Source organism: Mustelus asterias, chromosome 1 (assembly GCF_964213995.1).
Source record: "Mustelus asterias chromosome 1, sMusAst1.hap1.1, whole genome shotgun sequence".
NCBI classification, from domain to species: Eukaryota; Metazoa; Chordata; class Chondrichthyes; order Carcharhiniformes; family Triakidae; genus Mustelus; species Mustelus asterias.
In genome coordinates, this window is record NC_135801.1 from 54107256 (window position 1) to 54128046 (window position 20791).

Below are 20791 nucleotides of genomic sequence, written 5' to 3' on the forward strand. Positions count from 1 at the left end.
CCAGCAGTGGCAGAATGAGGCCCTTATGGGGAACATCCTACCAAAGACTTAATCAGAGTGGAAATGAGAATGCAGCAGGATTCCCGCCCCCATCCTCCTGCTTGATTAAAAACCCCACCACCAACGCACCACATGGAGGACATTAAATTCTGCCCAAAGAGGCCGTCCAAGTGGATTGAGAAGGCTGTGGGAGCAGATAACTATCACAGTCAATACCAGCATCACAATCCCAACAACTTGGTTGCAATGTTGCAGGAGTTTAGCAATCTAATAGCTTGCTCAATATACATTTTTACAACTAAACAATTCACCATCTCCCCCCTTCACTCACCTACCAACAACCTTTATCAGTCATGGCTCATATCTCACATTCAGTTTCACTTAGTGGCTGCTCACCACCAACTTTTCAAGGGCAATTAACAATGACGAATATGCTGGCTTGCCAGCAATGCTCACATCCCACTAAAAAATGTTATAAAAACCTGCCCTTCTGTGAGCCTCATACCAAACTCTCATAGCTTGCATACACTGCCAGCTATTCAAGTATGACAGGCACCTCACCCAAATTTATTGCCCTGCTCTCTTGCAGTAGGTGCTACAAAAAGAAAATGTGCTGCTGTCTGGCAGAGGAATGGCACAGCTTTATACCTCAGCTCCGTGGAGATACAGTGCTTGCCATTATTGGAGTGAGCATGACTGAGGTTGTGGTGGGGCTGAAAATATTGAAAGTGATGATGCTTCCAACTCAATCCTCATTCTCACAATCCACCTTTACCGTATCCCATAATCTTTTCAGATTTACAAGCTGCAGATGCGCCTCTTGTTCTCCCCTTCCGCACTTGCACCTCCCCCCACCACCCCCCTGCCACTATCACCACCTCTCCGGTCCCACTTACCTCACCACAATTCTACCTTTGTACCATTCTTCTTTCAGATTCTGTTCTGAACTAGAAATAGTTTTATTCAATTTATATTAGTGTTGCAGGGAATCAGAGACAGACCCACAGAGATTGGAGGTGACCCAGAAGTAAACACCACTCACTAGAAAGTGCCAGATGAGGCAGGACAGGAACTGGAGGGAGAAGATCCCAAGGAAAAAAAGAACAACCCAAAAACCAGGGAGTGGGATAGAAGAAGGGCCCAGGGTGACAGTTAAATCAAGGAACAAAAACAGGAATTGGAAACAGATTCCGTTCAGCGGAATTGAAAGTAAAAGGCAGAGGGAAAGGCTCTGAATTTAAAGGGACAGAGCTGCAGGGAGCAGACTTGGAATAAAGTGGGCTTGTGAGAAACCAAAAGATCTGATGAGATAGCTGAAGGTCAGTGACTCCTTACTACAGGCTTTTAGAGCAGTGGCATTCTGCTTGGCACCACCGAATATCTGAGAGTATTTATAGTGAGGGTAGAGCCATAGAATCCATAGAATTCCTACAGTGCAGAAGGAAGCCATTTGGTCCATTGAGTCTGCACCAATTCTCCGAAAGAGTATCTTACCCAGGCCCACCCCTCCATCCTATCCCCGTAACTCCGTGCATTTACCATGGCTAATCCACCTAACCTGCACATCTTTGAGCTATGGGAGGAAACTGGAGCACCCAGAATAAACCCACGCAGACACAAGGAGAACATGAAAACTCCACACAGTCACCCAAGGACAGGGTCAAACTTGGGTTTCTGGCCCTGCAAGGGAGCAGTGCTAACCACTGTGCTGCCCCATGAAGCCTGAATGCACATGGAGATCCAGCGGAGAATGGCGGATGGCAAGTTCAAACCCTTGGAGGTGGATCCTGGTTCGAGATGTCCAAGTGAAAGCATCGTTTGGGAAAGAATTCCCAAGCAGTTTCTTCACGTGTGAAGCCTGGATGCCCTTGGGAGACAGAATTTCCATGATACTGTTTGGCTCACATTTTGACAAGTGTCTGGTGGGGCTGGATGAGAACTCCATTGACACTACTTTGGGTGCCATATGTCACTTGATTTTAGACTATTTGACCATGGTTCACCTATTCGTTTATATGTACTGCATACTTAGTGCAAATAGTAGCATCTATGATATATTTTGTAACTTGTGTTATCTTTACAAATTTGTAAATATCTGTAAAGGTATAGGTGGAATGATATAAGATCTTTTCTGATGAATGATCGTTTCTTTAATAAATGTTTTATTCTTTTGTTAAAAGTTCATTAGCAGACTCTTGTGACTCTATTCAGTGGCTGATGATGATGAAAAACCATTACTCAACCTCACATTTGCAGCCACCAGCTCAGATACTGGCACTGTGCATACTTTAGAAGGTAGTAAAGAAGTGGAATGTGTACATGGGGATAAGTCATTGGGCATGAATGGCCTGCAGCCAAGTCAAGGGAAAAGAATGCCAGCTCCCAAGATGAAAAGATTATACACGATTTCTGCTGCAGTAAACCCATGCACCCGCCCAAACTGGCCATCTCCATGGCCTCCTTCTCCACAGCAGCGAGGGTGGCTATTACTGGAGACCATCCTGCCCTGCTTCTTTGTCTCTCTCTGAAGTTCTGTACACTTTTCTCCTGCCAGGGGTGAAAGCAAATGGATTTTATGGAGATGATGGAATAACCAACATCTGTGAAAGGTGACAGAACGATGGGTGTGAAATGACACAAAGATGAGAGTACGTGCATTGGCTGCCGAGATAGGGGCGTGAGGAGGTGTCTTGAGGAATTTGATTTGATTTGATTTATTATTGGCACATGTATTAATATACAGTGAAAAGTAGTTCATCTTGTGCGCTATACAAAGCATATCGTTCCTAGAGAAGGAAAGGAGTGCAGAATGTAGTGTTATAGTCATAGCTAGGGTGCAGAGAAAGATCAACTTAATGTGAGGTAGGTCCATTCAAAACTCTGATGGCAGCAGGGAGGAAGTTGTTCTTGAGTCATCTGGTACATGTCCTCAGACTTTTATATCTTTGGAGCTGCAAGATGGGTTAGTCTGAAGAGTACTGTACAGAAGAATGTTTGGGAAGTCAGAGCATGGGGACTGGCATAGGTAGGTGGGATGCCACTCACCTCTCCGGTCCTCATGAGGGAATTGGACCTCTTGTAGTACTGAACCCAGCTGCTCACTTCTTCAGCCACTTCCAGGAATGTCTGTTTGATCAGTGTGACTGGCTTCCTCCTCCCATCTGCTGCAAACCAGACTTTTCTTCAGGGATTCAAAGCTTACATTATGACCTCAAGGAAAGCCTCAGAGAACGGAAGGGTGCAGCCGTGCCACATTGTGCACTCATCCTTCTGCTTGCTCTAGTCTCAGAGATAAAGACGCAATGGAACCACTCTGACCTCTGCTCGAGATCCTTCAACTGACAGGTGCAGGTCATCATTGTGTCCACATGGACTGGTCAAGAAACCTGGAGGAATTTAGATGTCTGAACTTTGTCAAATTGCACAACCTGAAATAATTCCACATTTCAGAATGAAACTTAAACTTGTGCTTTGGCTGGTGGGAACAGAACTAGGACTTCTATTTGCATGAGAAAGCCAATGTTGTAGTTCTGCCTTTTGGGGTCTGTATCATGCAGACAATTCTATCGATTGGGATGAACTGATCTGTTTGCTTGAAGAAACTTTAACTTGAGAGCTGAAAACCCACAGGCTAGTGCTAGTAAATGCTGGAATCTACCTGTCAATTACATTTATCGCTGATGCTGCCAAAGTCAGCAGGAGGACATTGCATGGGGCCCATATTTTAGGCATTATTGATGGAAGCTCAAAATAGGTGTTAGGCTTCTTGAATAAATGAATGAGTGATCGAATACTGCCTTTTGAAAGGTTCATTTACAAAATTAGTTATCGATTAATGGAGCAGATATTTTGCGTGCCCCACACAGGATTCTTTTTTTATATATAAATATCTTTCTCTGGAGCCAGAAGGAGCAGGAATACTTTCCCAAACTTCAAAGTCCTGGTGATCATCACACCCATCTTTTGCATGCTCCAAACCTCATTCCTGGAACTTAATCACTACCAGCAAGGCAAATAACATGCAAATAATTTTTCTCATAGTCAGAGCTATTTGTGCAATTGGGGTGCAACACACATTGAATATGTAGATGAATCCCAAAATCCACATTAACTTCAGGGTTCTCTGTTTGGTTGAGCAATGATGGGGCTAATTTCTAACTTATTCTGTTCTTTTTAAGTGATATTGGTTAAGGGATAAATATTGGTCAAGACATCCAGAGAATTCCACTGCTTTTCTTTGAATAGTGCCAAGGAAAACTTATAAGTTCAAACGAGTCATGGTGACAGCATTTTTATAGCTGTTTTTGCAAACCCGCCCCAGAACTTTGGCAGAGGATTGGTAGAAGTCCTAGAGAAATGGCAGGAATGCCATTGAACTGCCATAGAAATTGCTGGTCAGAAAATGTTTTCCCAAGAGTGTTGTAAATATATGGAATAGACTTCAAACAAAACTTATTTTACTGCTCCTACAAATAGAAGCTAAATTAATATGTGATTTGGAAAGGATTGGAAGCTCTTTTAATATCAATTGAAATATTACAGAAAATATAAATATCAACTTCATAATATAATGACTGGGTTCATCTGGAAACCGGGCTGTTTTTATATATGCTGTAAACAGACCTCTTACAACAACCTCTTCCAGCGCAAATCAGCACCAGAGTCAACAAAACTCCTTCAAAACTCTTGGTTTGATTGCAGATCCAGAATCAAGTATAAACTGGGAGGCAATTTTCTCTCAAATCTCTGCCTCTCCGATCTTCTCATTACCAGTTTCCTTTTCCCCGCCCTATGTTTCTTCCTTCTCCAACATCCTGTTGATACTTACATCCTAAAAGCAAAGGAAATGCAAAAGAAAAAGAAGGGTATTTCCAGAGTGAGTTAAATGACTATTAGATCAATTGAAAATGAAACATAACCACATAACCATTTGTCTGCAGATATTTACAAGATTATGAGGAAATCCTATGTAAAAATGCAAGCTGCAAGACAATGTAGAAATGTAATGGCATGATTTTTTTTTTAAATGGGTAGTCTGCAGATTTCAGCAACAGACTGGAGGACAAGCAGTAAGGTTCTGTTTGGTTCATTCACTTGATGCTTCTTGACATGTCTATAATATGGTTCAAAGACGATTTGTGGACTTGAACCTGCAAGTCCTCCTGGAGGAAACTGAGCTCAGAAGGTACAAAATGCTAGCGACTCATATCAGCAGGCGTACAAGAATCTTACTCCGGTGACATGGAGGGAGACGGCTCTGCTTGCTAACACTTTCAACCCTAGGACTGCTAACTAGTACCATAAAATGTTCAATGAATTCAATGGCATGCAAATTAACATATTAGACAAGTCCAATGTTTATCCTCGAGCATCACTACTGTGGTATTGTGGCCCATTTAAGGGAGCGTTCCTTGAGGGCCACATGATTGGGCCGGACCCTATTGAGTGTCAAGGTGGGAAGCTGAGCCAATTGGTTGCTAGGGCACGTATCTCAGGTTGGGGAGGATCCTCAGTTGGAGCCAGGAGGAGTGTTGTATAGTCGCATTGTTAATTCTGTCTAACCCCGTTATTGTAAATACCTTATCATGGCAATAAATCCTTTGTTACTTTGCGCCACATCAAATTGCCCTTGATTTATTACAACTACACTCTTCATCCTCTTAAAGGAACATTTTTGCAACTAACCAATTGCACTGCATTCTGGTTAAGGGTTGCTTTCACTCGGGATCCTGCCCAATGATTACTTAGCTCCACCAACAGCAAATACTTACAAGCACAATATTAAAATCCCTTCCTCCATTTTACCAGGCTGATCCATCCACATCTCTTAATTCAGCTCCTCCAGGCACAGGCCATTTGACACACATTCAATTAGTCTCGCCGTCTAACTCAACTTTCCTACAGGAGAGATTGGTGCACAATCCCCACAAAAGGCCACTGAGGGCCATTCCTACCTTAAAACACCTCACATACTGCGAGATGAGACAATGAGGCTTGTATGAGCAACTCTGTTTGCAGTGGCAAATTTTAAGCCACGATTGCCAGTGCCAGGAAAGTAACTGAACATTGACACTGTCATCCTTGAATCCATGCGAAGGTTCACACAGAATTACACATTCATCCATTTCTTTGTCTCCTTACAGCTAAGGGAATATTGCTAATTTATTTTTAGTTTCTGCTTCCACTTCCTGCAGATTCACCATAGCAATGGCTGGGGGTGGGGGGGAGGGGGGTGGGGGAGGAAGATGAGGAAAAGGAAGACAGCACAGACCTCGGAGAGGACACAGTTGAGTGAATCTGCTAAATGCATTGAATTGTAAACAAAATAAGGACTTTAAAAGGGGATAGTGGTACTTCACTGATAAGTTGTGGCTACGAATTGAAGGAAGTGTATAGTTATCAAACAGAAATTTAACCCAATTTGTGGCTAAGCCAGTGACAATTAACAGTTAATCAGTGTTAAGTTTAGCTAAGTTTTAATTATGCCTGAAAGTTGATGGATCAGTTGTAACTGATGTGTTTCTGAAAGGTATATATTGCAGAGATATCTGCAAAAGCACTTGGTAATAGCAAAAATTAATTGAATCTGCTACATATGATGAATTACAAACTGACTGATGACTTTAAAACAGAAATACCGATGGTGAAAATGGGAACTAGATGTAAAGGATAGAAAAATGTTTAAGTATTTGAACCAAGGCCAACGGTAAATAAGTAAATATATAAGTAAACAATCGGATTAATTTATTAGATCCAAGGGGATACAACAAACAACTTAGGGGAAAACCAAAATTAAAGGGATCTTAGATTGCATTAAATAAAAATCTGTGATACATAAATAATAAATATGAGCTAAAGGCATAGTAAACTAAAACATGTAAATAACAAATCCTTCCTCTTTCCCCATGTAATGTGGGGCCATCACATGTGGTTGATCACCTTCATTTCAACCATCATTTTCTTTGGATTTGGCAAGTGGTTTTACTTGTCAATTCATTTGTCACTTTGAAGTTCCAGGATGCTTTGTATGTTCATATGCCCCATTTCTATAAATGGGATCAAAGGTTATGGGGAAAAAGCAGGATTAGGCTATTGAGTTGGATGATCAACCATGATCTTAATGAATGGCGGAGCAGGCTCGAAGGGCCAAATTGCCTCCTCCTGCTCCTATCTTCTCCGTTTCTATGTGCAGGAAAAGTCACCAGTTGCTTAAACTCGATATCAAGATTTCTGAGTTCGAGGAACAGTTGGTGTCACTTCAGGTCACATGAAAGACTGAGAATTTCTTTGATCACACGTTCCAGTCGGTGGTTACCCCACCGCCACTCGGAGTTCAGGGGATATTAAGTGGGTGGCCATCTAGCATGATAGGCAGTGGAGTAAATACCATGATTGTGGTATTCTCAAACCACTCCTTCAGAACTCAAAACCAGTAGATAGGACAGGGACTGCAAGCAGAATCTAAGTTCCAGAGTCCAGAGCCAGGTAAATGTGGGGGTCTTAGGATGGGGAAATGAGATGAGGTGGATAAGATGAGGTCAGTCTGTTTGCATCCCAACAAGGACACAGTCTGGGTGTAATTCTGGGAAATGAAATGGTTCAAATGGAATATGTTTCTATGGGGGATCTGAGTGTGTCACGGAGTGGGCTTGAGTGGGTGGGGGGGGGGGTGAGTTTGTGTCCTGGAGGAGGGTTGAGTGTGGGTCCGGGGGGTGGAGGTGTTCCTGAAGCCTGAGATGCCAGCCCCAGAGCCAGGCACCTTTGTTAGGGGTTTTGAGTGGAGGCCTGAGAAGCAATGCCGATGCTGTAGCTTTGCTGGAACCATTGGGTGGTGGTGGTGGTGGTGGGTGGTGGTGGGGGGGGGCTGTAGCTTTGCTGGAACCATTGGGTGGTGGTGGTGGGTGGTGGTGGTGGGGGGGGGGGGGGGGGGGGGGCTAGTGATCAGGCACCAGGGCAGCACAGAGGAAAAAGGCTATGTTCCAAGGCAAGGGTGGCGTGGGAGGCAGTCTTCGGGAGGCTGCCATTGACAGGACTTTGAGAGAGGGTACAGTTTGGCTCCATATGGTGGGGAGGGGAGAGAGAACATTTTCAATGAGAGGGCATCAAGACAACTATCTGTGGAATCCACAGCTGAAGGGCCTATACAGTCTTGAGGGATCTTGGCACTGGACTGGGAAGCCTGGGCAGCTGGGTTGGATGCACACGATGCAAGGTTTCTAGGAGCCACAACATAGAGTCATAGAGGTTTACAGCATGGAAACAGGCCCTTCGGCCAACTTGTCCATGTCGCCCTTTTTTTCAAACCCCTAAGCTAGTCCCAATTGCCTGCGTTTGGCCCATATCCCTCTATACCCATCTTACCCATGTAACTGTCTAAATGTTTTTTAAAAGACAAAATTGTACCCGCCTCTACTACTACCTCTGGCAACTTGTTCCAGACACTCACCACCCTGTGTGTGAAAAAATTGCCCCTCTGGACTTTTTGTATCTCTCCCCTTTCACCTTAAACCTATGCCTTCTAGTTTTAGACTCCCCTACCTTTGGGAAAAGATGTTGACTATCCAGCTGATCTGGGGCTGCACGGTAGCAGAGTGGTTAGCACTGCTGCCTCACAGCCCCACGGACCCGGGTTCAATTGTCTGTATCAATTGAGTCACTGTCGGTGTGGAGGTTGCACATTCTCCCCGTGTCTGCGTGGGTTTCCTCCGGGTGCTCTGGTTTCCTCCCACAGGCCAAAAATGTGCAGGTTAGGTGGATTGGCCATGATAAATTACCTGGGAGTGTCAGTGGGGCTAGCTAGGGTAAATGCATGGGGGTTATGGGGATAGGGCCTGGGTGGGATTGTGTTTGGTGCAGACTCAATGGGCCGAATGGCCTCCTTCTGCACTGTCGGATTCTATGCCCCTCATTATTTTATAGACCTCTATAGAGATCAGCCCTCAGCCTTCTACGCTCCAGAGAAAAAAGTCCCAGTCTATCCAGCCTCTCCTTATAACTCAAACCATCAAGTCCCAGTAGCATTCTAGTAAATCTTTTCTGCACTCTTTCTAGTTTAATAATATCCTTTCTATAATAGGGTGACCAGAACTGTACACAGTATTCCAAGTGTGGCCGTACCAATATCTTGTACAATTTCAACAAGACATCCCAACTCCTGGATTCAATGTTCTGACCAATGAAACTAAGCATGCTGAATGCCTTCTTCACCACTCTGTCCACCTGTGACTCCACTTTCAAGGAGCTATGAACTTGTACCCCGAGATCTCTTTGCTCTGTAACTCTCCCCAACGCCCTACCGTTAACTGAGTAAGTCCTGCTCTGGTTCAATCTACCAAAATGCATCACCTCACCTTTTTCTAAATTAAACTCCATCTGCCATTCATCAGCCCACTGGCCCAAATGATCATGATTCCGTTGTAATCCAAGATAACTGTCTTCACTGTCCACTATGCTACCAAGCTTGGTGTCATCTGCAAACTTACTAACCATGCTTCCTATATTCTCATCCAAATCATGGATATAAATGACAAATAACAGTGGACCCAGCACTGATCCCTGAGGCACACCGCTGGTCACAGGCCTCCAGTTTGAAAAACAACCTTCTACAACCACCCTCAGGCTTCTGTGACCAAGCTAATTTTGTATCCATTTAACTACCTCACCCTGGATCCCGTGAGATTTAACCTTATGTAACAACCTACCATGCACTACCTTGTCAAAGGCCTTGCTAAAGTCCATGCAGACAACATCAACTGCACTGCCTTCATCTACCTTCTTGGTTTGATTGAGTCAAAAAACTCAATCAAATTTGTGAGACATGATTTTCCACTCACAAAGCCATGCTGACTATCCCTAATCAGTCCTTGTGTCTCTAAATGCCTGTAGATCCTATCTCTCAAAATACCTTCCAACAACCTAACCACCACAGATGTGAGGCTCACTTGCCTGTAGTTTCCAGGCTTTTCCCTGCAGCCCTTTTTAAACAAAGATACAACATTTGTCACCCTCCAATCTTTATTTGGGGCAAGGGGCTGTCAGTGATTTTATGATCATGTTAAATTTAATATGAATGCTTGACAACAATAAGCTCACCCATTCCTGCCATGTGAGTTTTATTTTATGAAATTAAAATTTGACCATCAACCTCGGTGGGATGTGAGCCTCAAATCCCAGAGCATTAACCCACTAGCTGAATAACATTCCTTACCTTAATGGATGTGACAATTATGCCTCGTTACTTAGTTGTGGTGTGTGCTTGTGCCACTCTGCTCTTTGTGATTTTTATTAATGACTTAGAGGAGGGGGCTGAAGGGTGGATCAGTAAATTTGCTGATGACACCAAGATTGGTGGAGTAGTGGATGAGGTGGAGGGCTGTTGTAGGCTGCAAAGAGACATAGATAGGATGCAAAGCTGGGCTGAAAAATGGCAAATGGAGTTTAACCCTGATAAATGTGAGGTGATTCATTTTGGTAGGACTAATTTAAATGTGGATTACAGGGTCAAAAGTCGGGTTCTGAAGACTGTGGAGGAACAGAGAGATCTTGGGGTCCATATCCACAGATCTCTAAAGGTTGCCACTCAAGTGGATAGAGCTGTGAAGAAGGCCTATAGTGTGTTAGCTTTTATTGACAGGGGGTTGGAGTTTAAGAGCCGTGGGGTTATACTGCAACTGTACAGGACCTTGGTGAGACCACATTTGGAATATTGTGTGCAGTTCTGGTCACCTCACTATAAGAAGGATGTGGAAGCGCTGGAAAGAGTGCAGAGGAGATTTACCAGGATGCTGCCTGGTTTGGAGGGTAGGTCTTATGAGGAAAGGTTGAGGGAGCTAGGGCTGTTCTCTCTGGAGCGGAGGAGGCTGAGGGGAGACTTAATAGAGGTTTATAAAATGATGAAGAGGATAGATAGAGTGAATGTTCAAAGACTATTTCCTCGGGTGGATGGAGCTATTACAAGGGGGCATAACTATAGGGTTCGTGGTGGGAGATACAGGAAGGATATCAGAGGTAGGTTCTTTACGCAGAGAGTGGTTGGGGTGTGGAATGGACTGCCTGCAGTGATAGTGGAGTCAGACACTTTAGGAACATTTAAGTGGTTATTGGATAGGCACATGGAGCACACCAGGATGATAGGGAATGGGATAGCTTGATCTTGGTTTCAGATAAAGCTCGGCACAACATCATGGGCCGAAGGGCCTGTTCTGTGCTGTACTGTTCTATGTTCTATGTTGATTGGCACCCATGAGTTAACTCTTTACACGATGAGCTCCCCATTTCATGAATTCCAAAACTTGCCTTCAGCATTTGCTGAGAGGGCTCACAAATGTACTGCATCTAAGACAAGGGTCAAAGGTTTTAGAGCTCACCAAGACACTCAGCTCCAACATGTGTTGTTGCAACAGTGTCCTCGCAGGCCATTCTCTCCCCCATCAGAAGGTTTGCATATTCAGTTAATCCATGGGCCTCTTAAATTTGTCTTTCGGGAGACCTGAGGGCTAAAGAGGGTATCTGAGGTAGATGCCTATCTGTCACACTGAGTGGGGAGAGGCTGGTTGGGGTCTTAGTCATTGTGGACAATTGTAAGGGAGTGGAGCTCAGTGAGTCACTGACCAGTGGTAGGATGGTCCAGGGATTGGATGGGCAATTGGTCAGGGCATAGACAGGAATCCTCAATGGTCACTCATTCTCTTTCTTCCCTTTCAGTTCTTTTACAGATTCAAATATGGATCCTGTAGAGTTGGTGATAATCCTTCTAGCCGTGAGACAGGAGTGATGACACCAGAGTCACTGTGTAGCTTCATGAGGACAGGAGCAGAACCCTAAGGAGGAAGGGGTAGCAAGACTTGCTCAGCTGCCAGAGACTGGACCACACAAAGTGGTTGCTTGGAGGCAACACCATTGGGCCAGAGTCTAGAGCGGCTAACATACTTAGACATGAGAGAGAACAAGTGCAGGAGGAAACTCTGGGTGTTCAGGGACATGGTCACTCACCTTTGCCGGGTTCTTTATGAGTGAGCGCCACATGGCCTTGGAGGCCATTCAATCCAGGTCATTCTGAAGGTCACAGCCTCCCTCGTAGCAGGATGAAGGCACCATGATGGCTACCAGGATATCGGGCATTCACTTGCATGATGCACTGAGTATGGTCACACACAAGATGAGTATTGAGGGAATGGAACATCCTTCAGTTGGGTTACGGTTCTGAATTCACATGCAGCACCTGTAAAGTGAAATGCGTGCTGTCAATGGCACTCTAAACAATCATGAAACCTGTTAATCCTGACAAAGCTGAATACTTGCTCAGTCACCTACTCTGTGACAAAAGAGGAGATATACTCAGCTTTTTTTGCATGCAGAGCCTCAGCAACCTTCCCTTACCCAACATTGACAAGGAACTGCAGGTGTCAGAAATATCACCTCATCTAGCCTGGATAAAGCCTGATGCAAAAAGTTGTAACGGTACTGTACCTTTAAGAAATTTTTTAAAAATTATTTTCTCTGCAGTTTGTAAGCAGCTTTATTTTCTTTTCATTGTTGCCAACTTGTCTGCTTAGATGTCATTTTATTGCTGCTTATATGGTTTAAATGGGAGTTTGCTTATTTTTAATCTTGGCCTAATGCAGTCTCTGAGATGATCCCTTTGAATTGTTATGGGAAGGTTGATTGACAGTCAGGTAGGACAGGTTTTTTTTCTCTCCCAAGACTTCTTTACTTTCAGTTTTGGACTTCAGGCTGGATGCAGTGTTTCTGCACCTCTCTCCCTGGTGTTTTGGGAAGTTGTTCTGACTCCAAGCTTGTCTGTATGTCTGTCAAGAAAGCTGCAGAATCCAACAGCATTGCATGAGCATCCTTGTTTTCTATGTTAAACCTGTGGTTGGAGTAGGTTTATAAGGAGTTTTGTTTGGTTGGAAGATTGCATTTAATTGTTAAGGTTTATAAAATAACATGGTTGGTTTTTTTTCTTGTTTGTAATTGGTAAAAGCTATTGCTAATTTTCTTTCTCTATGTTAATTGTATTCTTAAATAAACTTTGTTTGATAAAAGCTCCCTAGAGGGTCTTTTGAATCATACCTGAAGTGAACTATCTCATGCTTATTCTAGCTAAATTCAAAATGCAAAACATATGGTCTTGGCTGTCTTCATAAAATACCTTGGAGATTCTGACCTGGATTATAACAAAGTTCAACTTTATAACCACTGGTAAAGCTGTCCTTGCCTAAGATTACTATTTTGGCTGCAACATGGCAGATTTCAGAATTATCTTAGTGAAATGAAAATGTCATACACACAATTATTCACTGATGTTGAGGCAAAATAAATTATCCTTGAAGATCATAGGTGAAGGTAGCTTCCTGCTGAAAATCAATCTTCCCTTCTGCTCCCCCCAGTTATTGTCTTCATCTGTGATGCTTCTACTCATTCTGCCTGTCATGCTGCAGGCCATGGGGATAGAAACTACTGCACCCAGTAACTGGGAGAAAATTGTCTGAACAGAATCCTTGAATAAAGAATCGAGGCCTTCAGTTCGTGCCATACCATTCCCTGTAGGTTTCACTAACTTTAAATATCAGCACAAATCATAGAATCATAGAATCTCCAAACACTTCTGCTAACTCAGCATTAGCTATTAGAAATCAATCAGCAACTAACTTGCAAATAGTGATTCTCCCTTTAATTAGCCTTGGCGGTGGTGTTCTTCCTGTTGCCTGAATGAATGTGTGAGGTTAAGGGAATGCATTAGCTGCAGCATTAGGTTGAGAATGGTGCCACTGGTATGAAATCAGCATTGTATGCTGATTTATGTCATGATGCATCTATTTTGTATACTCCTGCGGCGCATTCCATACTTATGATCCACCCAAAATGGCATCCAACACAACCTGTACCAAATGTGTGAACATGAAGGGAATATTATTCTGGTACAGAAATGGCACTGTAGTGCAAAAAATATGGGTATTATGCAACCAAATTTTGCAATATTATTTTCCAAGAAGTGATTGCATATTCCTCCTCCAAAGTGCTCTGCCTCCTCTTAGGTATATAGGTATATCTATTCTGCAAATGTATTAACATCTTGTGTTTTATTACAATCCTTAGTATTAACCAAACTACAGTATATAATTATTTAAACCATTCTCACCCTCAAAAATAGGCCAAAGTCAGGGTGCAGGCAACTGGCAGCTAAAGGTTGTGGCACAAAGGAAAATCTGCTCTTACTTATAATTGCCCTGCCAACCAAATCTGTAACAAATTATGCCAGAGCTTAATGTAATATTATAACTGCAAAAGTTGTCCATGCTTTGCTCCTGTAAAGGAGGGTGCTGTGAATACAAGCCAGGTACGTACAGAGCTTTGTATTTTCAGTAAATTTGCTGCTGGTCCACACTCGACTTCTCAATTTTGACATGACAGCTGCTGCCTTGGCAATCCTGCTGATTTTGGCATCAAGGGATAGGTTGCTGGCAATTGTTGATCCAAGGTATGTGAATTTGTCAACTACCTCCAGAGTGTAGTTGTCAATGTTGATAGAAAGCGAAGCATGGATAACTTATGCAACCCAAGAAAAACAGCTGAACTGCTTCCACCTTTGTTGCTCAGATTAATATTGGGCACCTGCTGGCAAGACATAGTGTCGAATATGGGAGTAAACCAGTGTGCTGAGATCCCCAGCATGTTTGCCCTCTTGAGTTAGCAACAGCTCTGCTGGGTCATGTGAGCTGAATGGAGGACAGCCACATCCCCAAAGACATGCTCTATGACAAGCCTGCTATGGGTCCGTGGTCAACAAGTCACCCATGTCTGCGATACAAAGATGTCTGCAAGCAAGATTTCAAGTTGACCAGGATCAAAATGGATGTGTGGGACATCCTTGCTGCTGACTGGAGTGCCTGGAGACAAGCAGTCAGCAAGAATGTGGAAAAAGCAGAGGACAAAATAAATGACCAGATGGCAGAAAAGGGAGCCCGCCGAAAGGAAAAAGCATCAGTAGACCTCAAGGCAAAACTGTTCATCTGTACCAGCTGCGAAAGGGACTGCCTCTCACGAATTAGCCTCTACAGACATAATAGATGATGTTCAGTTCAGAATTGACATACACTCTGGGTATAGTCCATCACCTTCAAGAAGGATGCATCAGATGCCAATATATATCCATAATATCAAATCTACTTTAGTCCAATTAGGATTCTTGAATAAATTCAGCAAATTAAGACCAGATAGGATCGTCTCCTTCCAGTTTGACTGGAGACAGGATATTCCAATTACATTGTAATGTAGTTTCAATGTAGTAAGTGGAATCTTCTCCTGAATGTTTTAGCAAGCTAACTAATGACAATTTATTTAAACAGACCTATGCATCACAATGGCTTCTACTGTTGCCGCTAATGATAGCTAGGAAAGGCATCCTTTCAAATATAAGAATCATTAATTGAGATTTAAGTTAATGTCTATGAGTACATTGTGAAGCCCGGTCTTCCAGTGTTGGCCACACATTAGGCCTATTATGAGCTTGATGAGCAAAGCCAATTATTTTCCAGCTGCGCTATGTCTTTGTCATAAGAGACTCATTAAAGAGTGCACAGCATATTCAAATTAAGGCACAGCTCTGACAGGCATGTTACAGGAGTTCATTTCCCGGCATTACATTTTCTTTTAAGATATGGGCCGGAATTCTCCCAAAATATGTCGAAGTGTCAAATTCGCATCAAAACTGGAGTAAATCATGCTGGTTTTTTCAGCTTGTCCCCCGAAATGAATCTCCCACACTCTGTGCACTGCAGAGGCCATTAGCATGATTATCATTAAAAACCAGGGCACGATGCCTATTCCCACTGAAAAGGCTGAAATCGGCGAGATGAGTGGGACCCTGCGCATGCGCACATCTCTGGGAGACTGCTAAAAAGGCCTCCCAGCATTGAGATCGCTGGCCTCAACCCCCCACAGACATTGCTGGCCTCTCACTCCCCATCCCCCCCACCACAGGCATCACTGGCCTCTCACCGCCACGCCTGCCCTCCACCAGGGACATCACTGGCCTCTCACCCCCCACCCATCCCCCCATGGGCATCGATGACCTCTCATCCACCCCCTCTGCCCCCCATTCCCCAAGTGACCCAGACATCACTGGCCTTCCGATTCACCTGACCCTTCAGGTATCGGCGTCCCCCATGCTACTCGTGAAGAAACTCCCAGGACACCTCGGATGATACCTCGGAGGGAGGCCCTGAAGATTCCTCCAAGGACAGCATGAGTGATTCGGCACAGGCACACAACCCACCAACACAGAGACTATCACGACAGTGGGTCATTTAAGTGATGAGGCTTCTGGGTCACTTACTGGTGAGAACATCACAGCCGCTGATACACATAGGGTGGAGGCAGGCACATCTGAGAGCTCGGACACATGGAAGTCTGCCGGAGGTCAGCTGTCCCCAAGCCAGGTGCTGGGCTTCAGGGTTCATTCATCCTGAAGCTGGTGGAGATGCAGCAGCAAACCCGGGGAGTTGTGGATGGGCTGTCAGCAACCATGCTGCGACTGCACGGCTATTTAGAAGAATCAAACAGAACGTTGTTGCAGGAGGTGATGTCGGCACAGTGTGGGAACCAGGCCAACACTGCAAGGGTGGTGTCTGCAGTGGGTCAAGTATTAGGCCCCATGAGTGACAGGGTCCAGGCCATCCTGGAGACACAGCGGGCCATGGCCGAGGGTGTTGCCGGCATCCAGGAAGCACATTGATTTGTGGCCATGCATGTCGGGGGCATGTTGGAGACACTGGTGGCCATGGCTGGGACTCTTGCTGGCATTCTGGAGACACAGCAGGCCGTGGCTATGGCCTCGACAACTTAGCCCAGTCTCAGAAGGCTACTGCTGAGGTGCTCCAGAGCCTGGCTCTCTCACAGAATGCTGTAGCAGAGGGGTTCCAGAGCTTGGCCCAGTCTCAGAAGGCCAAGGTTGAGGGATCACAGACCATGGGGCAGACGCATAGAGCCAGGTAACGCCGGAGCTTCTGGAGCTCAGTCCAGCTAGCCTGGCATCCCATGGCCTGTCCCTGAGGCCTCTGGATACCCTGAGGGGATCATAGAATCCTTACAGTGCAGAAGGAGGCCATTCGGCCCATCGAGCCTGCACCGACAATAATCCTACCCAGGCCCTATCCCGTCAACCCCACATATTTACCCTGCTAGTCCCCCTGGCACTCAGGGTCAATTTAGCATGCCCAATCAACATAACCTGCCATCTTTGGACTGTGAGGAAACCGGAGCACCCGGAAGAAACACACGCAGACACACAGAATGTGCAAACTCCACACAGACAGTCACCCAAGGCCGGAATTGAACCCGAGTCGCTGGCGCTGTGAGGCTGTAGTGCTAACCACCGAGGAGGAAGGGCTAAAGTCCATGCCGGGGCCTTCCATCCAGGAGACTTTGGATATCCTGAGACCTTCTGATTTCCCCCCTTCCTCGCACAGGGGCATCTCAGGGCCAGTTCGATGAACAGGGTGACACAGAAACAGTGTCATCCGCCAGTCAGCCGGGGCCCTCCAGGTCTCAGCCACCAGGGGATGGCCACCAAGGGTATCACAAGCAACGGGGCGTGGATCATAGATGGACACCTCCACCTCCGATGTGCATCCTGGTGGAGCACCTAGAAGAAATAGTAGGCCACACGAGATTAGAAAGTTGTGGGTTCACTAAGAGGCATGGGTGAAAGTCAGCAGTAGTGAGGGTTAAGTTTTGTCACAATAAACTGTTATTTTCACCTCACAGCTGTGACTAATCTGTCTCTGATTCTCCCTCCATGGAACTGAATGTTCCCCAATCCCACGCATCGAGGCGCAGACTGCTGTGCTGTACGATACTCGGCCAAATGTTATAGACTGTCTGCCCTACTTTCCCTATCATACACAGGACCTCCTGTCATCTCCCCCCCCCGCGCCCCCCCCCCCGCCCCCCCCCCCCCCGCCGCCCCCCCCCCCCACCTCCACCCCGGTGGCACCCCCGATCCATTGCCCCACACACTTGTGTTACCATCACTTACAGCTACGTGGGCCCAGGTGACACTGTGCTTTCAGAGAAAAGGTCGTAGTCAGACTTGAGTGGCACCAGGGACAGGATCCCAGTGTGCCTTACAGTGAGTTATCATCCTTCAGCCTTCACCAAAGACTTGCTACCAATGCCAGCCCAGGCCTATTAACTGGTTGTGCTGTTTCTCGGGGTTGGAGTGGTGGGATGAGAGAGGGTAGGAAGGGTGCGGTGGGAGGTGCGAAGTGTGGTATGAGAGAGGATGGGGTTGGGTGGGGAGGTAGTGAGATGAGAGAAGGTGGGGAAGGGGAAGGCCATGTGGGTTGAGGGGCCAGTTTGGGGTTGTGGAGGAGTGGCGGCTGCAGTGGATCCTGGGGTGTGCTGGGAGTGTGTTCAGAGCAGCCCCCACATTGCACAGCACCAGCTATGTGAAGCAGGCTGTTACCAAGGCCTCCCTTGCTGCCCTGCACTGCCGGGCACCTGCCATCGCTGTATGCCCTCCATCCTCTGGCTCCTCATATGGCAGGACATCCACTTCAGCCTGTCGCCACTCCTCCTCCTCCTGTTCCTCCTCCTCCTCCAACTGGTCTCCCTGCTGCTGCGTGATGTTGTGCAGGACGCGGCACACAATTATGATGCATGAGGCACGCACAAGGTCATATTGCAGGGCACCCCCAGAGCAGTCCAGGCAGCGGAACCGCATCTTGAGCAGGCCTATGCACCTCTCTATTACGGATCAGGTGGCAGCGTGGGCCTCATTGTAGCGAGCCTCGTCCTTCGTACTGGCACCATCAGCCACGACCTCAGGAGGTAACCCTTGTCCCTCACGAGCCATCCCGGCAGCCTGGTCTGGTCTTCAAAGAGCCCATGGATGTCCGACTGCCTCAGCACAAAGCTGTCGTGGACACTCCCTGGGTGGTGTGCACAGACCTGCGTGCACCAACCTGCATGATGATCATCCGGTGGTCACATACGATCTGGACGTTCAGGAAGTGGAATCTCATTCTGTTAATAAATGGTTGCCCTTCACCTTGTGGGGGCTGCAGGGCAATGTGTGTCCCATCCAATGCCCCCTGGACATGAGTGCAATGCCGCGAAGCCTGCAGCCCGGGCCTCCTGCTGAGCCTGCCCAATATCAAAATTGATATATTGGCCTGCCCGGATGTGCAAGGCATCCGTGACCTGGCGAACATATCTGTGGACGGAGACCTGGTAGATTTCACAGAAGTCGCCACTGGGTGCCTGATATGACCCTGTTGCGTAGAAGTTAAGGGCCGCCGTCACCTTAACTCCTACTGGGAGCAGGTGGCCGCCCCTTCCCTCAGGTGCCGGGTGTGCGAGCATCACACAAGTGCCGGACTGTGTCCTTGGATACAGGGAGCTGCCTGGCAAGCATTCCATTAAGGGCCCTACCCCAACCCACAGAGCTAGGGCTAGGGCACAGCACCTGAAGATCTCCAGGAAGCTCCCCACAGTCAGCAGCAAGTCTCCAGCCCTGCCTCCAACCTCCCCTGCATTCCGGGGGCTGCAGCTCCATTAAACTTACCTCCTTACTCCTGTTCAACGCTGCCACGCCAACTCCTGACTTTTATATAGCAGTTGTAAAGCGTGCCAAGTGACATCACAGCAGAGAGGTGGGAGACGCTTCTCGGCCTTTTGGCTAAGATCAAGTGTAGCATGGAGAGGATGCTGCACTTGGTTGAGGTCATTAGGTTACGCTGAGGCTTCATATGTTTCATATGAAGCAATTTTTAAAAGCGGCATCTCGGCCTTATGGCTAAGATGCAAATGAGCCCAAGCCTTGGAGGAGGAACCTCCCCCTTCTCCAATCAGCTTGGCTCATGTAGATCGGGCCCAGGACAAGGTGGTTTAGTCGCCCGCCCTGTCTTGTCAGCCTGGATCAGAAATGTCTCAACTTGTTGAGACTTTGAATTGGATTCGATTTGATTGAATTGGAAAAGTATATAAAAAAAAGAGACACTAATGAGAGCGGAGATTGTTATCGCCAGCCCGCTACTCAGATGGCAAGGTATGTAAACGCATGCAAATATCTGTTAGGCTGATTTTCAGCGTGGTTCCATCGGCGCCAAAAACCTTGGGTTGGGAGACGTTAATGGCACGGGAATGCATGCGAGAATCCCTCAAATCGGCCGACGGGAGAATCTCCCGGCCCACTGCGCTAAAAAATTAGTGCAGCAGGATGGGAGAATTGCCCCCGTGGTGCATTGGATTGTGATCGTATTTTGAGGGTTTACTGGACCCTGATGAATGGGTTTGATGAATTAGTTTATTCCTTTGGTTTTGACTTTACTGAGTTTTCATTTATTCCTTATTTGCTTCTTATTTCATCTGCTATGTCACAGTTGTATAGTTGATTTTATATACTCTAATATGTTAAGATGGGGTCTCCTATGGGGAATTCCTCTAATAAAAGTGACCGCTGTTTTGAACTATTATGAATTGCCTTGTTTGAAAGTGTCTTGAGTGAATATATCAAAGCAGTTGGTCCACTGTGTCCGGGTATGGCTAGCGTATCCTGATGTATTGAATGACATATAGAGGGTTCGAACATCAAGTATCAAGGAGGGACAACACATTATCATAGCAAATTATATCCAAAGAGTCCTGTCACTCATCAATGGAAATTATGTAGTCATCCAGTCAAAATCACTTGATTCTTCTCCGTGTAATTTGCCTCATCAAATATTGCTACCTCAAGCTCACTATGCAACTTGATGTTTGTTCTGTTACTTGCAACTTTGGTGAAAGA

The 20791-nt window shown here is 45.9% G+C and overlaps 1 long non-coding RNA gene across 1 annotated transcript in view; it reads right to left on the reverse strand.

Annotated features, from left to right (window-relative positions):
• Positions 1 to 4491: 4491 nt before the first annotated feature.
• Positions 4492 to 20791, reverse strand: part of LOC144493435 (uncharacterized) — a 48503-nt gene continuing 32203 nt past the window's right edge. Inside the window, exons 3-4 of the long non-coding RNA XR_013497745.1 lie at positions 11992 to 12220; positions 4492 to 4831 (exon numbers count right to left, since the gene is read on the reverse strand). This is a non-coding gene — a long non-coding RNA (uncharacterized LOC144493435). The remainder of the gene's footprint in view (positions 4832 to 11991; positions 12221 to 20791) is intronic.